The sequence below is a fragment of the Esox lucius genome, chromosome 3 (genome assembly GCF_011004845.1).
Source record: "Esox lucius isolate fEsoLuc1 chromosome 3, fEsoLuc1.pri, whole genome shotgun sequence".
Lineage (NCBI taxonomy): Eukaryota > Metazoa > Chordata > Actinopteri > Esociformes > Esocidae > Esox > Esox lucius.
Window position 1 is genome coordinate 26,891,316 of NC_047571.1, and position 21,945 is coordinate 26,913,260.

General features: G+C 41.8%; 1 protein-coding gene across 3 annotated transcripts in view; it reads left to right on the forward strand.

The window, feature by feature from the left end:
- Nucleotides 1–730: 730 nt before the first annotated feature.
- gng12a (guanine nucleotide binding protein (G protein), gamma 12a) overlaps nucleotides 731–21,945 on the forward strand; it is a 38,390-nt gene continuing 17,175 nt past the window's right edge. The window contains exons 1-2 of one of the 3 annotated variants that reach the window (XM_010893739.4): nucleotides 731–874; nucleotides 975–1,066. The gene's annotated coding sequence lies outside the window, so the exon portion shown is untranslated. Of the gene's footprint in view, nucleotides 1,067–21,945 lie in introns of all 3 variants that reach the window. The other 2 variants (XM_010893749.4, XM_010893729.4) reach the window with 2 other exon arrangements.

The window sequence follows — 21,945 nt, forward strand, 5'->3', positions numbered from 1 at the left end:
GTTATGTTGTTACATATTTTATTTTTCAGTTATATTATTGTAGCGTCTGGCGGGGCATGCTTTTGTATTTTAATTCATCTTAGACAATAACAAAAACGTTTTAACTTTATCGACTTATTTAACACTACAAACCAAGAACGTTTTGAAAGCTTCAAGGACGATGAATGCTTATAACACACACCAAAGGCTATTCACCAAAGTTGTATGGTCCCTGTATCTAAGAAATAATGCAACTAATGCAAAAGGCCAAGTTGAAAAAAATGAAAAACAATTTTCCTTTCTACAAATAAATGTTTGAAACGGTTTGGTTGAAATGCTGATAGGCTATTGGACCAGTGATTGATATTGTGGGTAAGGGAGCGGTCTCCCGACCATTAACCAGTCAGGTCTGTTTATATATATTCACGTGTGTCCTAATGCACACACGGACCATTTTAAACGCAAAAGGAGGCTCAGATAAATAAATTATACAATTTCTTTTTAGAATTTAATAAAACAATGAGCATACACTGATTTATTCAATTTTATGTCTTGGAGTCAAAACATTCTGGGAGTTCAAGCGTTCTGATTATATGACTGAATTGCATAAGTGATCAACAACTTGGTGTACATGTTTCTAAACAGACCTTCACAAGTAATTAGTGTCGGCGCTAAGTGAGCCAGGTGATCAATATTGCTGTAGAAATGCTTGGTACCAACAGAGGGCGTCTGGGAGTCACAAAAGCCCACACAGCAAAACAGAATTCTCAAAACATCCGCTAGAGTTCCCAATGTTCTACACCTCTACACCCGGTGGGGTTCGTTTGTTTTCGTCGCGAAGCGGAGGGGCCAGTGTAGCCAAGTCCTACGGGCAAGTAGGTGGAGAAAAGAAAAAGTAAAAGAAATAGGCGATAAATCGACAGCGAACACACTGAGAAAGTGAAAGTGGCACCGGTTGGCAGTCCTAAAACCGTCGTCTGATCTTCTTTTCATAGCCGTCTACCGTTATTGCTTGAGGTCTCCTCCTAGTTGGTGACGGATACAGTAGGCGACACGGGGAGACCAGCCTGTACATTATCCTGTCCAGGTAAGTGTGTGGTGTCGAATGTACCGTGGAAGTCAACGGTTAATCAGCAGGCCTATAGCACATTCACTGTTTGGCATTTACGCGCTAGGAAACGTACAGTAACTGTTGCCTTCCTAATGTTACAGTCTTAGTTTGTCCCGAACGTTCCGTTGCCATTCAAATGTTAGTCTTCGATTTAATTCCACTCCAGTGTCACTGGTACAGATTACATATCGACACAGTTATTGCGTGAGGTGCGTTGAAACAGAATGTTGGTTACGAATATGCGCATAACGTTATGAATGCTCATTATGCAGTTATTATCGTGAGCATTGCGTTCTGTGCCACTACGAGTGTCGATGGTAATCGCTCATCTGGTCGATAAATTATCTGCCATAATCCTAGACTATTTAAAATATAAACAGCTGTTAAGATTGAAGCACAATCTTCATTGTACTGCGGGAGTTATTGCATTCGTATACGTCAACCTTTCGATAGGCCTACCCGACACTGGTCGACTTCGACTTGTTCGTACAACAAGTGATAAGATACCTGTTGATATAAATGGTTCTCCATAGATGTTACAGACCAGGAAAGCACAGTTAGCTCTAGAAGTAGACATTTGGTTTTATTGCTTCTCTAGAAACCCTCCATGTTATCTTGAAATAAATATTGTTGACTCTATGCAAACAGCAAACAATCATATTTTGCAGAAAAGGACAACACTACAGTAGGCCAAACCAGCTAAGGGAGACTTTAATTCTTGTTACACTGAGATGTGAAACAGCCACTAGGCTCAGGGTATATGTCAGCTCTATGACCAGATTCCATTGTGGCCTTGTTAAAAGAAACTGCATAAATGCACGTTCTTGGCTCCTTAAGGTCAGCATGACCTACCTGTCTTCAGTTCTGTCCAATGTGTAACTTATTGTAGCCAGTGGCACCTAGTGGCCATAGTGAGATGAGGCGATCTATTTGCATAAATACCTGAAGGGGAAATATTCAGGAGGGAGAGACTGTTGGTTTCCTGTAAGACAGTGTGCAGTTCCTGTGCACCCACAGGTCATACTGTGGGTGGATCTCGATTGATTTTGCTCGCCGTTTTTCTATTCAACCTCTCCTTGCCTTCTTTTCAGGATTTTCAAAGGTTCTGATGGTGTTGGGGAGAGAAAGAGTGCAAATGAATGTGGCTCTGCTCCACTCCTTTGTCGTCAAACAAATGATGTTTACAAGGATGGAATCCTTATACAAATGTTAATTAAAACCAACTTTTGCTCATTGTGCAGTACATCTCAATTTGACAGATGAATGGATAAGTAGTGTATTGTTTTTGAATGAGAGCTTTCTTTTGTCCTTTGAGAAAAAAACCGCTGATTCAATGTTGGCGCGGCGTATTGTAAAACACTTCTGCAGTAGATGTGGCATGACTTAGAACCATTCGGGGACTTTTGGAGGAATAACTTACAGCGTTGTCCATTGTCCCATTGCGCCCATCTACTTGTGGTGGGTCGGGTGTCTGCAAGCTCAGTCCGGAGTGTGCGCTCTCCTCTGGATGCATAGGTTCTGGTGAATACTTCCTTGTTTTGTACCCATCCTTCACCACACAACCAATGATGTATTAAACATAATGAGTACATTGGTATTAAAACCAAACTATTGGTATAAAATGTCAGTTTAATAAAGGTTTAAAAATCTATCTTTGAATGTAATATTCTACGCTGGTGTAAATCACAACACGTGCACTGTTTTCACATTAGATATTTCACTCGCACTGAATTTCTATCCCATGTTGATTAAAACAAGTGATTGTGACATTGTGACAATAGATTGCAAAGATATTACAGCATAGATGTATCGTGGTAAAATTAAAGCAATTTAATACATTAAGCATAATATTTCCAGGCACTTGCTTTGTATTTAGCCTGTCTTATCCCACAGCTCGTCATTCAAACTACAGCCAGTGTCCTCATTGTTTGTGCACCTGGGGAGAAACCTTTTGTGGTGAATCCATGCCTGAAGGAGCTTGGTTCGCTAATGGATATGGCAGTCACACATTGTCCACCTTTATTGTAATCATGTGTTGTGTTTGACAGTGTTGTGCTGTTGCTGCTTGTGTTGTAGTGTGGCTCAGTGCGTAGTAACTAGCAACTCCAGAGTTGTGGTTGTGATTCCCACTGGGGCCACATTCAAATTAGTTTGGACTGACTGTTTTCCCTTTGGCCGAGCCGTTGTGTTTGCTCCTCCGGTGGCATGCAATGTCTTTTTGCAGACCATCAAAGGTGAATAAATGTTGAATATTAAAGGGATGCAAGTATTTTTGAAGTACGGTGAAGTAAAATACAATATTTGTCTTCATATTAGTACATTAGGATACTGCACTAACCTGATAGGTTAGTGTTTCACGGACATTGTTTTTGTTATGTCGCTGTCAAAATTGGTAGTGGGTAGAGTTTGATTGTGTTATATGTCTGTGACTGTCACCGACACATTGGTTGCTGTACCACATGATGTGGTTAGCCAACACTTACAATTGTGCTCAAAGGTTTGCATACCCTTGGAGAATTGGTAACATAGAGTATCTCACAACATAGAGTACACTCCTCACACTTTGTAAATGTCTTTTCATGTGACAACACTGATAAAATGACACATTGCTACAATGTAAAGTAGTGAGTGTACAGCTTGTATAACAGTGTAAATTTGCTGTCCCCTCAAAATAACTCAACACACAATCATTAATGTCTAAGCCTCTGGCAACAAAAGTGAGTACACTCCTAAGTGAAAATGTCCAAATTGTGCCCAATTAGCCATTTTCCCTCCCCTGTGTCATGTGACTCGTTACTTTTACAAGGTCTCAGGTGTGAATGGTGAGCAGGTGTGTTAAATTTGGTGTCATCGCCCTCACACTCCCTCATACTGGTCACTGGAAGTTCAACATGGCATCTCATGGCAAAGAACTCTCTGAGGATCTGAAAAAAAACAATTATTGCTCTACATAAAGATGGCCTAGTCTATAAGAAGATTGCCAAGACCCTGAAACTGAGCTGCAGCACGGTGGCCAAGACCATACAGCGGTTTAACAAGACAGGTTCCACTCAGAAAAGGCCTCGCCATGGTCGACCAAAGAAGTTGAGGGCACGTGCTCAGCGTCATATCCAGAGGTTGTATTTGGGAAATAGACGTATGAGTGCTGCCAGCATTGCTGCAGAGGTTGAAGGGGTGGGGGGTCAGCCTGTCAGTGCTCAGACCATACACCGCACACTGCCTCAAAATGGTCTGCATGGCTGTTGTCCCAGAAGGAAGCCTCTTCTAAAGATGATGAACAAGAAAGCCCATAAACAGTTTGCTGAAGACAAGCAGACTAAGTACATGGATTACTGGACCATGTACTGGGTCTGATGAGATCAAGATAAACGTATTTGGTTCAGATGGTGTCAAGCGTGTGCGGCGGCAACCAGGTGAGGAGTACAAAGACAAGTGTGTCTTGCCTACAGTCAAGCATGGTGGTGGGAGTGTCATGGTCTGGGGCTGCATGAGTGCTGGCAGCACTGGGGAGCTACAGTTCATTGAGGGAACCATGAATGCCAACATGTACTGTGACATACTGAAGCAGAGCAAGATCCTCTCCCTTCGGAGACTGGGCCGCAGGGCAGTATTCCAACATGATAACAACCCCAAACATACCGCCAAGACTGCCTTGCTAAAGAAGCTGAAGGTAAAGGTGATGGACTGGCCAAGCTTGTCACCAGACCTAAACCCTATTGAGCATTTGTGGGGCATCCTCAAACGGAAGGTGGAGAAGCTCAAGGTCTCTAACATCCACCAGCTCTGTGATGTCATCATGGAGGAGTGAAAGAGGACTCCAGTGGCAACCTGTGAAGCTCTGGTGAACTCCATGCCCAAGAGGGTTAAGGCAGTGCTGGAAAATAATGGTGGCCACACAAAATATTGACACATTGGGCCCACTTGGAAATTTTCACTTAGGGGTGTATTCACTTTTGTTGCCAGCAGTTTAGACATTAATGGCTGTTTTGTGTTATTTTGAGGGGACAGCAAATTTACACTGTTATACAAGCTGTACACTCACCACTTTACATTGTAGAAAAGTGTCATTTCTTCAGTGTTGTAACATGAAAAGATATAATCAAATATTGACTAAAATGTGAGGGGTGTACTCACTTTTGTGAGATACTGTATGTACCATTCGTAAAGTAAACATGAGTGAGCAGGCAAAACACACATCTTTTATTTCTTATGGGATTCACATTCCACTGTAGGTCAATACAGAAAAATTAACTGACCCCAGTTCAAAAGTCTGCATACCCTTAGTTCTTAATACTGTGTATTGCCCCCTTTAGCATAAATGACAGCGTGCAGCCTGTTGTAATAGTTGTCTATGAGGCCCCAAATTCATGCAGGTGGTATAGCTGCCCATTTGTCTTGGCAAAATGCCTCCAGGTCATTGCAAAGTCTTTGGTTGTCGTGCATGAACTGCACGTTTGAGATCTCCCCGGAGTGGCTCGATGATATTAAGGTCAGGAGAATGTGATGGCCACTCCAGAACCTGACAAACTCTTTGACTTTTTATACACAGACACTAATTGCAATTTAAAAAGCCACAGGTGTAGGAAATATACCTTTAATTGCCATTCTAACCTTTGTGTGTCACCTTGTGTGTCTGTAACAAGGCCAAACATTCAAGGGTATGTAAACTTTTGATCAGTGCCATTTGGGTGATTTCTGTTATCACTATGATTTAAAAAGGAGCCACAAAACAATGGGAAATGGCTTCATTTGATCACTATCCTTAAATAAAAGACAGTTTTTTTGCATGATCGGTCACATTTTCAAAATAAATGCCAAAAATTTCAGCCAAGGTATGCAAACTTATGAGCTCAACTGTAAAATACCTATCCGGGAATCGCAAGATCTGTTATGCGTCACTGCACCAGAGCAGAGCTTTTTTCTTTGAAGAATAGCTTTCACATGAAATCAATGCCCATCGTTATCATATTCCCATCATGCTCTACTGCACAGAGACTTTTTTTTCAGGATTGTTTTTGTGTGTTTAGCATGTGTGTTGATTTTTCTTGGATCCCCACCCATGCGGCCATTTTTATGCAGTGTAGTGTGAGACTAATGTGACCTGCTGTTGTGGTTGCTAAATTCAGGTAATTTTGCCATCATGCTCAGGTTTTGTTTAGATACCTAGAAATGTTAGGGAATAAACACGACACCTGAAGTGGTAAATATTGGTTTAATTGGCTTATATTGGTTAAAAATACAATATGAGTAATTGCTTAAGATTAACAAGAAAAAAGGGAGCAGTACAGCAGTGGTTAGGCCTGAGTCCATGGATTCATATTGCCTGGTGTCATTGGTACAGGTCGTGGTGGGGCTGTAATGGAGTTGGGAATGTTTTCCTCACACAACTTAAGTTGAATTTCGCGATGTCTGAACGCTACTGAGTATCTGACCATTTTTGCTGACCAGGTGCAACCCATCCTGGCCATAATTTACCACTCTTCGTCACATGGATACTTCCAGCAGAATAATTTGCCATATCACAAAGCATGTGGTGTCTCAGACTGGTTCCAGGGAAGTTTAGTTTGATTTATTGGCCCCATAACTCAACCCAGTAGAGAATATTTAGGATGATTTGGAATGGGCTGTTTGCATTGTGTCAACTGCTTGATGCCATCAGGCCAGCATGGACCAACATGACAAAGAAAGCCCTAAACAATACCGCCCCTGCCTTCCTCTCTGACCTTCTTCCATATCAACCTACACACTCACTCCCTACCAGTACTGCATGCCACTACATAATCCCCAAGTCCAAGCTCAAAGTCTTTGGTGGTGGGGCATTCTCCAGGGTTGCTCCCAGGCTTTGATGGTGGGGCATTCTCCAGGGTTGCTCCCAGGCTTTGGTGACAGGGCGTTCTCCAGGGTTGCTCCCAGGCTTTGGTGACAGGGCATTCTCCAGGGTTGCTCCCAGGCTTTGGTGACAGGGCGTTCTCCAGGGTTGCTCCCAGGCTTTGGTGACAGGGCGTTCTCCATGGTTGCTCCCAGGCTCTGGAACTTTCCCTGTGACTCTGAGACTATCCCCATCTTATTGCAATGCCTCAAGACTCATAGGTTCAAAATATTCTACCCACAGCCACGCCCAATCCCACTCTGTCTGTTTTGTCTGTATTTTTTGTTTGTTTCTGTTACATGTTCCATTCTGTAAGTGTGTTTTGGTCCTTGACAATTGCTATATAAATAAAGTAACATGGTACTAGGGGGTTGTACAGCTATTATGATCATAATCAATTGAACACAAGTCAAATCTCAAGACATACGAGTTTCTATAAATGAGAAGGGGAAGTATGTGGCATCTTTTGGCAGATGCTGGACATCATCGCGATCAAGTGACAACGACGTCAGCGAAGCACAACATTACTGCTTCTTGACTAGCTAGTGGAAGTAAGCTAGTCAAGCGAAACATTGGCGGACAGACAACTTTATTTTAGTCCGACAGACTAAACAAACCGGACAATTAGTTGTCTAGTTAGCGAAGGCCTTTTACATATTTGAATGAAATCGGAAGAAACGCGGGAAAACAACCAACTAGTCAGTCGGACACAGCTACTGAAACGCTTTCTATTGCAAGACTGAGCAAGCAACCATTAGAGCTCCACAGATGAAGTGCTTGTCTATCAAGTTATCACGACAGGGTTGCTGTTGTCATCTAAAAGATATCACCAAGATTTCACAGCATAAACTATGGACAACACAAAACGTATAGCCACAGTTTATTTCTTACTCACCTCGACATCATTATCCCTTTCAAGGACGTTTCTCACCTCGTATCATCAAACAACACAGAAACAATCTAACGTAAAAAGTCGTGATCAGAATATCGATAGAATGTTGTGAAAAATAGAATCGCATTTTTACATTTAATTTCTGTATTGGCACAACACTATTTGCAACACACATTTAGTGTGCTGCGTTCTGAGATTCTCGTCTGGTTTTTCTATTATGTTAACAAACCTTGAGATTCTGATCTGGTTGTTCTGGGATGTTAATTAACTTAGGCACTTTGGAACCCGTTTTATTGGATTCATTTGACAGGCCAGTATTCTACTTCCCCTCATATATAAAACAAAGGTGGCGTAGTACAGTTTACAACATCATCATCGTCCAGAGCAAACTGAGATAGCGGATGGAGCAGAGGTGAGGGAGCCCCTGGTCCGTGGCGTTCATACAAGGAGCCGCTCTGTGTCCCTTCGCCCATCTCAGAGAAAACACAGGCATGGCATTGATTAGCCCCACTCATTAGCACACTGTTTGCTCTCATGAAAGGCTCACTATATGGCCACCATGAAAAGGAATGGGAAGTGATTGATAGAGGATATGCAGTTCACCCTATATCCCCCGTGTGGTATGACGCCAACACATCGCCCCCCGTGCGTAATAGTATCGAACGTGTTATCTTTCTCAGAGAGTACTGTGTGTAGAACAATCTGCGGGGCAGAGAAAGACCAACAAAATTGGTTTAGCTTTTCTTGAGCCTCAGGCTGGTGGGGGTACAGACCGCCTGACGCTGTTGGCAACAATCTTTGGAGTGATGGTTTTCAGGAATACCGGTGGCTCCCAAGGGCGGTGGTCTAGGGGTGGTCAAGTCAAACCATCCTAGTCAAATGACTGCAGTGCCTGTTTCCTGGAATATTGGTACCATTGCAGTTGAAATAAAACACTGGTAGAAACCAAACATTTTGATTCTTATAATGATTCTACGAATTGTCATTGTCATTCTAAGAATTCATTATTAAACATTATTAAACATCCATTATCAGCGTTTAAATTATGTAGGCCACCAGTGTTCCAGTAATTTCACATAGAAGTTGGAACTCTTTAGACTTTTTCTTCCTGACCCCCTTCCTGCCGAACGTTTTTGGCAGAAGTATTAACCAGATCATGGGGAGCTATGCTGTGTAGACGTAACAGCAAAAACACATGTTAAAATAATGGGATTCCATATGAATTTGACACACACGTGCAGTCAAGTCATGGTTCTGTGTGTGTTACGGAAGTCATTGTCTTCTTCAATGAACAAGAATGCTGCAGAACTTGCTTGGCAGCCTTGGCTACAAGACTAGAATAAACCTTCGTTTGTGCAGGAGGAAGGCAGAGCTTAGAGATTTTCACATGCTTTCTGGGGTTAGGGTAAGCTTCCTTGTGCTGCAATAGAAGCTATGCAATCTTTGCTTGTGAGTTTGTGTGGGCTTGTGAGCCCACAGGTTGGTACAGTTTAATGCTCTGGTCAGTGATTCAAACGTGAATCAAATGTGATTCAAACGTAATTAACATGCATGGACATGTGTACACAAACACACACACACACAAACTTAGTTCATATGCCTGTGGGTGATTAATGAACTTTCTCAATAATTAGATAGAGTGATAGAGTGCATCTATCACTAGTGTTAGTCAGAGGATATGACTACCCCAATCTCCAGCCTAATGAGATCTATCCACTCGTGTCTCCAAGACAATATCATAATACACTTACTCAATATGAAATTGAATTTAGACTTAATGTGGAAATGAGCCTTTTGCCATCGTTCACACACAAATTGCCTCAAGATATTTAAACATCAGCATGATCCATCCTCACACAGGCCTGCAGTTCTGTGTGACACCTGCACATATTCCTGCATATGAGGGGCAGATTTGGATGTGTGGCTATTTTAATAAATCCATTTGATATATACGCCATTGCAAAATATATTATTATTTTTGAAAGGAATTAATCTATTATTAATTCCAGTATGCACGCAAATACCCTCAAATAAGAGCTGAGCATTTATACTTGAATTGCGTAGTGTCTGTAAGATGTTTAGGTTGTTTAAACATTATGACTCTGTTAGTTTGGGGGGAATTAAAGTCCAGGCCTTCAGCTATGAAGACAAGTTGGCAGAAATAAGTTTTCTGTACTTAAAGTGTCACCTAACTAAAATATAAGGTCCTTATAAGCGCTGTGATATCCAGAGTGGCGTTTAATGTGATGTTTGTGGTGGCTTGTGAGGTATACAGGGAAAGTTGATCCACTATAGAACTGAAGAACATAGATGATCCAATGAGTATTGACATTATGAATGTACAGCAGTCACACCCAAAACCAGTGGTCCAACAATAGATCAGCCTGAGGTGTCATGTGATGCAGTTCTGCTTTTAATTGTATGCACAAAGATGATTACATTTATCAGACTGAGTTGGGTTATGACAACCTGTTTGAATTAGTTTTTTCACCCTAAAATAATAGGTTTTTAAAGAACTAGATATTACTTCACAGGAAATGACAGTATAATAGATTAAAAAACCCACTTCCTTTCTGGTGGATGCAGGAAGTGTGTCTGTTATGATTGATATTTTAATCTGATTTGAATGTGGCCCAAATGTGGGCTGCAACCTCCACTGATGGGTTGTCATAGCAACTATCTAAGCTGGTGAAAGCCAACTGTCATTTTGGTCCTAATTTGTATAGTCATCATCTATGGTGCCACTGAACATGTTGTGTTTAGCTCTCACACGTGACACTCTCTAGTAAAACAGATGCCTTTCCATCCATTTCTCTCTCAACCTATCTCCATCAGACCAAGCTTACTAGTTAGCACAGTAGCCTAGTGGTCAAGCGGTTTAGACCGGTAAACAAAAGGTCACTGGTTCTAATTCCTGAGCAAGACAGTTAACCCTAGTTTCTTGCAGGTTGTTGCTTTGAATAAGAAAGATCCAATGAAGGATTTTCCCCTACTCCCACATACTCTGTCCCACCTCCTCCGACCGTAGACATCTGTGATCCTCTGGTGCAGTGTCTGTAGTTAATCCAATCACTGTCAACTACAACTTTCCATGGTTGCCCAGATCAGCCCATCTGTCCCAATATTTGGTCATGTTATTGTTTCCTTTCACAGTGCATCCCTCGGTTCCACTGCAGTGTCTCAAGAGAGTCTTGAACCCCCCCATCTCTATATATTTGCTGATACTGCTGCAAAAATAAATATTTTCCCAGAGCGCACCAGTATTTCCTATTGCCTGACTTTGGTCCCCAGGTCTCCCAACAGTACAGTCTATCGGTCCTGTTGAACACTGATGCTACCTGCTGACACCGTTGGGCTTGATTGCGGAAATTTGTTATTTTATTTATCAGCTCATACACAGTACCAGTCAAAAGTTTGGACACCCTTATCTATTCAAGTGGATGGATAAAACCAGAGTGCATCTGAAATAATAAACCATTTCAAAGCAGTCGGACAATACCGTTTATAAAAAAAAATTCCTCTCAGTGTTGTGGTTGAGCTGCAATGACCTGATTATACTATTGTGTTGTGCCAAAACACAATATTATTATTTTCCCATATTTAAAGGTTTGTTCATGAACTGGTCTGTGTCCAGGAACATGAATACATTATACTTTAGCCATATTTCTGTTAGCCCCCTTAAGAAGAGTCTTCATAGATCATCATGGCCAATGGCCCCGGAGAACCTCGACCAGGTTATAATGACCCAGTGTGTAGTCGCTGGCAAATGTAGAGACCTCCACAGTGGACATGCTTTAACCTGCACCTGGTGCTCTGGCGGTCTCTCTTTCTTACACAAACACACACACTTGTTATGATGAAACAATTACATGTTCAGTGAATACATGGAAGTCTGTTGGAGCTCACGTCCAGCCTCAGTCACTTCCAGCCAGGCCTTTTGAATCCATCTGAGTGAGGGTAGCAGCTGTGGATGGTGCTCATACTGACCTCGATGCCCATGATGATAATTGTACTTCAGATACAACCCTGTTTCCAAAAACGCTGGGACTCTTTGTAAGATGTCGAGAAAAACTGAATGCAGTGTTGTGCAAATCATTTAAATCCTGTATTCATTAGGAAATAGTACAAAGAAAACATATCACATTTTGAAACTGAGAAATGTTATTGTTTCTTGGAAAATACATGATCTCTTTGAATTTCACGCCTTCAGCGTGTTTTTAAAAAGCTGTGACAGAGGCACCAAAAGACTGGAAATGTTGTGTAATGCTAAAAAACTAAACCTGGCAAAATATCACACAACTAATAAAGTAAATTGGTAACAGGCCAGTAACATGATTGAGTATTAAAAGATTGTTACAGAGAGGTTGGGTCTGTCAGAAGTGAGGATGGGGAGGGGTTCATCACTCTGTGAAAGACTGCGCGGGCAAAAAGTGCAACAATTTAAGAATGACTTATCACAATGTAAAATTGCAAAAGGTTTGGGGATCTCATCATCTACGGTACATAATATAATAAAAAAATTCAGAGAATCCAGAGATATCTCTGTATGCAAGGGACAAGGCCGAAAACCAGAATTGGATGGCCGTGAACTTCGGGCCCTCAGTTGGCACTGCATTAAAAACAAACACGTTTCTGTATTGGACATCACTGCATGGGCTCAGGAACACTTCTGAAAAGCATTGTCTGTGAACACAGTACGTCACTGCACCCACAAATGCAAGTTAAAACTCTACCATACCAAGGAAAAACCATACATAAACAAGATCCAGAAACACCATCACCTTCTCTGGGCCTTAGCTCATTTTAGATGGACTGTGGAAAGTGGAAAACTGTCCCCTGGTCTGATAAATCAAAATGTGAGATTATTTTTGGGAATCATGGACGCCTCGTCCTGTGGACTAAAGAGGAGAGGGACCATCCAGCTTCTTATCAGCGTACCGTGCAAAAGCCAGCGTCCGTGATGAATGGGGGTTCATTTGTGCACATGGCATGGGTGACTTGCACTTTTGTGAAGGCCCCATAAATGCTGAACAATATAAACAGGTTTTGGAGCAACATATGCTGCCATCTAGACAATGTCTTTTTCAGGGAAGGCCTTGCTTATTTCAGCAGGACAATGCCAAACCATAATCTGCACATATTACAAAAGCATGGCTCTATAGTAAAAATGTCTCCTCAGTTCCCAAACACAGTGTGTTGTTAAAAGAAGAGGTGACGCAAGAAATTGGTAAACATACCCCTGTCGCAGCTTTTTTGATTTGTGTTGATGGCATCATTCAAAATCTATTTCCCCCAAAAACAATAACATTTCTCAGTTTAAACATTTGATATGTCGTCTGTGTACTATTTCCAGTTAAATATAAGGACAAATGATTTGCACATCATTGCCTTCAGTTTTTATATGGATTTTACACAGTGCCATTGTATAGCAATACAAATAATAATAATAATAATCATATAATTATTGCTCAAGTGTGTGTTAATGTCAAATTCAACACCATTGAGTGGCTTCGTTAAGACTGCTGTTATTCAGCTGACAAGACGGCCTCTCCGTTGAGGTAAACTAACTGGCTCGCGAGGACATAACAGCATTACCTCTGACGCCATTCACTGTGTGGGATTGAGAGAGATTGAGACTAGAAGTGTCTGATTGAGAGGTGGGGTGGTATGTTTGGCACGATGCGGCACACCGAGGAAACAGGCTGTGTCAAGCTCTGTTTCTACGGTGATTTAGAGTCCCCGGGGCTGATACAAGACATCCAGTCCACACCAGATAGCTCAGGAAGTGTGACGTTGATTCCCTAAAGGCAGACATGTTGAACCCATCCGGGGAGGGTAAAATATAGCTTTTTAATTTGCGTCTCCTGTCAGGGCTGTTGAGTCTCTCCTCCGGCGAGCCGCTCAGGCTAATGTCGGGGCTAACACTAACATCCTTCTGTTGTCATGGAGCTCCCCTTGGGCGCTCTGGCCTCAGACCTTCTTCACTCTGTTCTAACGCCTTGTTATTGTACTGGGCTGGCTTTCAATCTGAGGCGTGTTATGGAACAGGGCATTGCTCTTGACTTTGAAAGGTCATTTGTTCTTTAGCTGACATCACTCATCGTTTACGGGGAATAAAAACCTTGGCCAACTTCCGGGTCGTGGTGTTGCAGACTCACAGGGCTCCAGTGGCCGGGCAGCTATCTATGGAGCGTGATGGAATTCATTTTGATATTCATGAATCATCTGATTTCCATACAGTTTTCTCTTCCCAAAAGTTGAATGTTGTCAGAGTGGAATGTACTAAGTTTTTGTGCAGGCTTCGCAGGGAAGGCGTTTGCTAACATATATCGTGCCAGTATTGCCTAAGAGGATCTCATTAGCTTGTTCTTGAGTCTGCCCACCTCCTTTAGTAGGTTCTGCCAAATCATCTTAATTAGTCTCCTGTAAAAATGACAGTTTGTGAGCTATGTTGGTTTAGTTATAAAGATATTTTGTAGTATGGAGTTATATAAATATACTAACCATGCAAAACATGCATGCAATAGTGTTTTACACATTGTAATTTATTTCAAGACACTCAATAAGTTCTGCATATTTTTGCCTGTACAAATATCTCACATTCATGATTTAGTTGTTGCAGGAATGTAAACATGTGAGAGAAGTGATTTGCCTTTGATCAACCCTTACATAAAATGGCCATTAATAATAGTGTACATCAAAGTTGGGATCAGTTCAATTTCAGTTCCACCCATGTACCACGGGTTTGGCATCACCTCACTTTTTTACTGCTCTAATTGCGTTGGTAACCAGTTCATAATGGCTGTCATCTCGTGGGTTTGTGGTATATCACCAAAATACCACAGCTTAGCGCTGTGTCCCGGCACTTTAGAGAATGTGTGCATAAGAATGGGTCTTAGCTGTGGTATATTGGCCCAATAACACATCCCCTCGTGCCTTATTGCTTATTTATATCCCCATGACTTAGATAATTATTACATCTCTATGACATAGTTCATTATTATATCTCTATGACTTAGTTCATTATTATATCACGTGCCTTATTGCTTATTTATATCCCCATGACTTAGTTCATTATTATATTTCTATGACTTAGTTCATTATTATATCTCTATGACATAGTTCATTATTATATCTCTATGACTTAGTTCATTTTAATATCTCTAGGCCTTGGTTAATGTCCAAGCCTTAGTTCATTACTATATCACTATGACTTAGTTCATTATTCCCATTGGGGAAGAAAGAAGAATGCCAGTGGACTGTTTTTCTGCTGCCCCCTGCTGTTGACAAGGCGGGGCTACAGCCTGCCTATAGGTTGAAGGAGTCACCTTGTTTAGAAGTTCTTAGCCCTGGCTGCAGGCTCAGGCCCCATTTAAAACGTTTACATTTTGTTATGCTACAACAGAATGTAACCCCACAACATCAGGATTCGCAATATTCAGTTATTAATATGAACGCCTAAAAGCTATGACAGCGTCTCTGATGTAAGCACCTGCTGGGGAAGCTGAGTTGTGGTTTCTGCCCCTCAGCTCCTCATGGAAAAACTATACTTTTACTGTGGAACTTTATTGCTGTGATTGGTAGGGACTGTTGATAGATAAGTCTCAGTTCATGAATGTTGGTTGCCATTGTTTTCTGGATTTCCATGTATACATATAGCCACCAAAAGGGACACTTATGCAAAGTTATTCATTCTTTAAAAGAAATCCTGAAATGAAATTAGCTTTGCAGAAACTCGAGTAATGAAATTACCACAATTTATTTTCTTAAATCCAGCTGACATGGCCACAATAGTATGTCAAGGCTCTAGCCTGTTAAACCAGGCCTGGCTTATTGCTCTAAGGGAGTCAGAAGAGATTGGAGGTGTGGCCTCACGAGACTAGCATGGCTCATACAAGTGGTTAATTCCTGTCTTTAGCCACATGGAGGCGCACTAGACCACACACCCGTCTGAAACATTCCTGATGATGAGCATGCGCTAATATCCAGATTTAAATGGGTCACTGCAAACTGTGTTTTAAAAAATCATACATGTGATGTGTGTGTGTGTGTGTGTGTGTGTGTGTGTGTGTGTGTGTGTGTGCAAGTGCCTTAAATATGAATACACCAATGTTGTGACCTTAAACGAAATAAGTCCAAACATGAATCAGTGGAAAGCTTCTAATGCCACTATTCGTGAAACAAGGCTGCTTTGTTTAGTTCAGTTAGGAGAGAGTCCGGGTGGCGTGCATTATATTCAAGGTGCCTGGTCAGTACAGAAACAGGGTCTTTTTAGCGTAGCTTGCTTTCAGACTCACAGTAGTTCAGTCAGGACGGGAAGAGATGCATTGTGGGCTAACTCAACGTAACCGCAGGTGGCGACTGGATAGTAAGCAGACACATCCAGTGCCCTTTCATTTTGTTTTCTTTCCTGTGTGTGCGCTTGTGCGTGTGCGTGCGATGCAAATGACAGTTGGGGTACTGAGGTAAAGTTTACCCTGTGTCCCCGGGCAGCCTGGCACCACTGCTGTGTCCTCTAGCTGCTCTGTGGAGTGAATGGGGTGTGTACACTGACAGATGTGTGTGCTTGTTGCAGAGGATTCCCCTGGCCCCTAGAGATGGGTCTCTTGCTTACTGATCCCACTACACTGTCAACAGCTCTGGTAAATCTTAGGCACAGCTGAAAGTATAGCTCTGGTAAATCTCTGTGGGCTGCTGCTGCATGTCTCGTTTACTTTTGGAGAAGATGACTCAATGGATAGTAAGCCTTTAGCTTTGTGGTTTACTTGATAAAACAATGGCAGGTGTAATATTGAACCACGTCCATGTCCACCACAATATTTCATAACCCTTGCGTCCTTATTTGGGCATTTCCCACATCTTAAGGGTAGGAGACACCACCAGACCACACCCACTTCCTGCCATAGAGGTACAGATATGAAAAGGCTACACGGACACTCCTAAACAGCATTCCCTCATTTTATGACAGAATTAGTGACTTGGGTTATATTTCGGTGCGTCGTTTTGTACGTCAGGTGTGTCCCTCTAGCCCTTCCCGTAAAGGTAAACGCCAGACAGCGCATAATAACTCCTATAGGAGGGGCTGATAAGGAAGTAGTATGAATAATAACATTGACAAAGCCTTTTTTTATAGTACACATTCTAAAAAGGAAGCTCAAGGTGCATGACAGTCCAGTTAAATAGAGCCTGAGCAATAATAGGGGTACAATTATCAGAGAATATGGAAGTTTTTCTCTCATAGCCAAATTGCATTGTCGTCTTCTGTAAGTGTTTATCCATTTCAGAGCTCAGAACTGGCTGTGTGATTGATTATTTCATTTGTTTTGCCAAGAGTGCTCCTGAAACACAAACAAAGAGATGTATTGTGGGTTATTTGTGAGTTCTTGTTAAGGACGGTTTTCAGCATTGTCTGTCAGCGCGGTGAGAAATGCGTGCGTGCGCACGCGGGCCTGCCTGTGTGTGTTGTGTGAGAGGAGTTCCCCCGCATATTGGGCCCCAAAAACGTTTTTTGTCTCCTGTTCTCCTCCGCTGCCGAGGACACAGGTGTGGGAGACGTGCACAGACTCAACCAGTGTCCGTCTCAGCCGATGCCAAGTCAGGTGCTCCATTCACATTCAAAGTGCACAAAACTTTATTTGCATCTCATTCACAGCCTAATAGCATGCATTCTGCTGCATTAACCTTTCCCCAAGGAGAATGTGTACCAGCACACTGGTCCCTTGTGTAAGTAGCAACCCGATCTGGCTTTCTGTAAAGGCCACCACCTTTAACTGAAAACTAAATTGGCCACAAGTCTTCATGGGTGTGTGAATGAAGCGGCCCTGGCAGGGGCCCTCGTGTGTTTGTGCCTAGAAAAGGGAGGGAATTTGAAGTGGGGTACAGGAACATTTTGACAGATATCAGGGTGGCCTCTTCAGGAAGTGACCTGAGTTTGACCCTGTGGTATCAGACACAGACACAACCTCCCCCCGGTCTCTCGGATCGCTGAAATCTCAGACAGATCGAGTTACGGGCAGAGGAAGAGGAGCCAGTTACACAAGCTTTCATCTGGGATCTAGATTCACACTACTACAACTAGTACCACTCCTACTACTGCAGCTACTACTACTCTCACTACTCCTACTACTATTACTAATACTATTACAATCACTATTATTACTATTATCATGATTACTATTACACTAGTATCACCACTACTACTGCAGCTACTACTACTCTCACTACTCCTACTACTATTATTAATACTATTACAATCACTATTATTACTATTATCATGATTACTATTACACTAGTATCACCACTACTACTGCAGCTACTACTACTTTTACTACTCCTACTACTAGTACTACTATTACTAATACTATTACAATCACTATTATTACTATTATCATGATTACTATTACACTAGTATCACCACTACTACTACAGCTATTACTACTGATTTACTAGTATTACTACTGGCATTTCGTCCACTACAGTACTTCTCCAACTACTACTGGCTTTCTGTATCTCATTAGGTGTCTGTGTGTCTGTCAGTCTGTATTTTAACAGTGGTCTGTCTGTCTGTATCTGAATTAGGGATGTCCACTGGACATTTATTATTCAAATAGTAACTTATTATTATTATTATTATTATTATTATGATTGGAATACTATTGGGTTACTTCAAATATGTTTTTTGAAGTTTTTAAAACCAGAGCACTACGGTATTACTGAATGGGTGGCAAGGAGTGGGAGATGGTTCTCATATAACATTGGCTCAAAGACAGTTTGTGCGAGAAACGATTGAGTGCACAGATTGAGAGAGAAAGAGACAGGCATGTTAAGCTAGCGAGATATATGTGATTTGCAGAGTTGTCTTCCTGTCTGTTATGTGAGACTGAGTAGAGGTCTGTCTGTCTGTATCTGAGTGTTGTCTGTCTGTATGTGTCTGATTAGAAGGTCTGTCTGTCTGTATCTGAGTGTTGTCTGTCTGTATGTGTCTGATTAGAAGGTCTGTCTGTCTGTATCTGAGTGTTGTCTGTCTGTATGTGTCTGATTAGAAGGTCTGTCTGTCTGTATTTGAGTGTTGTCTGTCTGTATGTGTTTGATTAGAAGGTCTGTCTGTCTGTATCTGAGTTTTGTCTGTCTGTATCTGAGTGTTGTCTGTCTGTCTGTATGTATACTAGTAATTATCTGTCTGCTTTACCGCTGATGCAAGAGAAGGAAAGCATTGTTTTCTTTCCGTTTCCCTTTTCATTTGTCATGCTTCTGCTTTGTACCTCTATTCCTTCCCTCCCCCGAATGTCTGAAAAGCAAAACCAAATGTGGAGTTGTGGGTACTTCCATGTTCTGGGTATTTTCCCCTCTACCTCAGTGTCCAAAAGGAAATAGCTCTGACTTGAAAAGGGTGTTTTTCCTAATGCTGTAATAATATCTGAGAGGTCTTGAGCACAGATGCATTATTAAGTCCCTAATGATCCAAAGCCTTCGCACATCTGTTTGCAGTCCTTTGACCCGCTCTCCCGGACATGGTTGTCGTTAACATTAGATTTTTCCCTTCGTTGGGTGTTTCCGGTTTGGACTTCTCTCAGATGCAGACGGGTCCTTGTCCTAGAATCTTGGTCAACCACCGGCAGGAGTGGAACGCCAAGTCAAATTCTGAATGTGTGTGAATGTTCTTAGTGACTGAAGGAGATTCTGATTCCGATTCAAATGTATTACGGGCCGGCTGGCGTCCAATGGCAACTCTGTCAATATTCCCTTTGGACATTTGTACCGGCAAGGGCCAATTGCCCCCGATGCAACATTGCTGACAGCAAATGCCTCCAACTTTCTGTTGAGAAAGTAGGTGTGGTCAACCGTAATTGTTGGGAAAACACAAATTACACATTACACCGTTACATTGGGTGGGCATTTACAGTTAGGTAGTTCTGACCCTTCCCTGTCATGGGATTCTCCTTGAATGTTCCCCATGCCAGTTACAAGGAAGGCTAGTAGACTCAATGTGAGACCTCCTGACTTTTATCACTTGTGGAATTCTTCCGGTGTCCTTAAGCATCTCATACTCTGCCTGTCTGTCACAGCTAGCAGATAATGGACCATTCAGCGCTCTTCTGGGCTCTCTGTACAGAGAGCTCTCTTCCCATCATCACAATTATTCTAATGGTCACCTTGCTTTTAGCTGACGTTTGTCATTGGCGGGCTTCGGTTCTGAAGGTGTAGGACAGTGTAACTTTTGACTGACTTTCAACCAGTAGGGGCTGATTATTTTCACACTTCTAGAAGTGCCTAAATATGAGTATTGGAATTTTATTTCTTTTACATATCCCAACTCCCCTTGAAAGGTGAGCATAAGCCATTGTTAACAGCGACCATGGAGCCATTAGGGTTGAGTGCTGAAGTGTCATTTCATTGAAGAGTGTCTGTTTTGCTTTGATCCTCGCCACATCTAACACTGTCACAACATAGCGGGTGGCAGAAACAGATATGCAGTCTAGTCTACTGAGGGACTTGACATTTGACCTTTAGGGCCAAAGGTCAACAAACTATTGACACTTGAACTGGACCCAGATGATACAGTTTTATTATGTGAGCTTCTCCCGTGTCCCTTCATTTAATGATGCCATTAAATCACATGTTGGCAGCGCTCTGGTGTAAATGTGTGTCTCTCACACACACACACACACATTTTGCAAACTTGGCAGGTACATTCGCTTCTTCACCTTTCGCTCTTGCAGAGAGAAGGGCTGACATGGAAACACGCCCTACCTCTTAGTTTTTGTTCACTAATCAACTTGCCCTGTTTTCATAGTTTACGGGAAACTTGTTTTCAGAGGTGAGGTTTGTTACTGTATCTCTTTTCCATGTAAGTTTCGTGGCCCAGTGTTGTGCTTAGGACTTCTATATGTACTGTAAGCAATAAGGCACGAGGGGTGTGGCATATCGCCGATATACTGCGTCTAAGGGCTGTTCTTATGCATGACTCATTGCAGCGCTAAGTTGAAAAATGTATGCCCACACAAATAGATTTACAACCCCATTTCCCAAGGAGTTGGGATGCTGTGTAAGTAAAACAGAATGCAATGATGTGCAAATAATTTAAACCCTATATTCAATAGAAAATAGTCCCAAGAAAACATATCAAATGTTGAAATTGAGAAATGTTATTGTTTCTTGGAAAATATGTGCTCACTTTTTAATTTCATGTTTCAAAAAAGCTGGAACAGGGGCACCAAAAGACTGGAAAAGCTGTGTAATGCTAAAAAACTAAACCTGGTGGAATATCACTAATATAACTAATTAGGTCAATTGGCATCAGGTCAGTAACATGATTGGGTATTAAAAGATAATTCCAGAGAGGATGGGCCTGTCAGAAGTTAGGATGGGGAGGTGTTCACCAAATTGTGCCACAACTTAAGAATAGTAAAATTAGTAATAGTAAAAGTAAAATTGCTAAGAGGTTTAAAAGATATCATTAAAAGATTCAGAGAATCTGGAGTAATCTCTGTATGCAAGGGACAATGCTGAAAACCAATATAGGATGGCTGTGATTTTCGGGCCCTGTGGTGGCACTGCATTAAAAACAGACAGGATTCTGTAGTGGACATCACTGCATGGGCTCAGGAACACTTCCCGAAAACCATTGTCTGTGAAGAAAGTACGTCACTGCATCCACAAATGCGAGTTAAAACGCAAAGAAGAAACCATACATACACTTATGCAACCAGGTTATTGTGAGTTTTACATTTTTTATTTTTCCTCCTCAAAGATTTCAGTTTGTTTTTCAATTGAATTGTTAAAGGTGGAAAAAGTTCTATCTTTGTCTCATTCTTTTACATCACAAGAACTTGGCATTTTAACAGGGGTGTGTAGACTTTTTATATCCACTGTAAATAACATCCAGAAACGCAGCGCCTTCTCTGGGCCTGAGCTCATTTTAGATGGACTGAGGCAAAGTGGAAAACTGTCCTGTGGTCTGACGAATCAAAATGTTATATTATTTTCGTGAATCATGTACACTGGGCTAAAGAGGAGAGGGACCATTCGGCTTGTTTTCAGCACAAAGTCCAAAAGTTTTGGAGCAACATATGTTGCCATCCATACAATATCTTT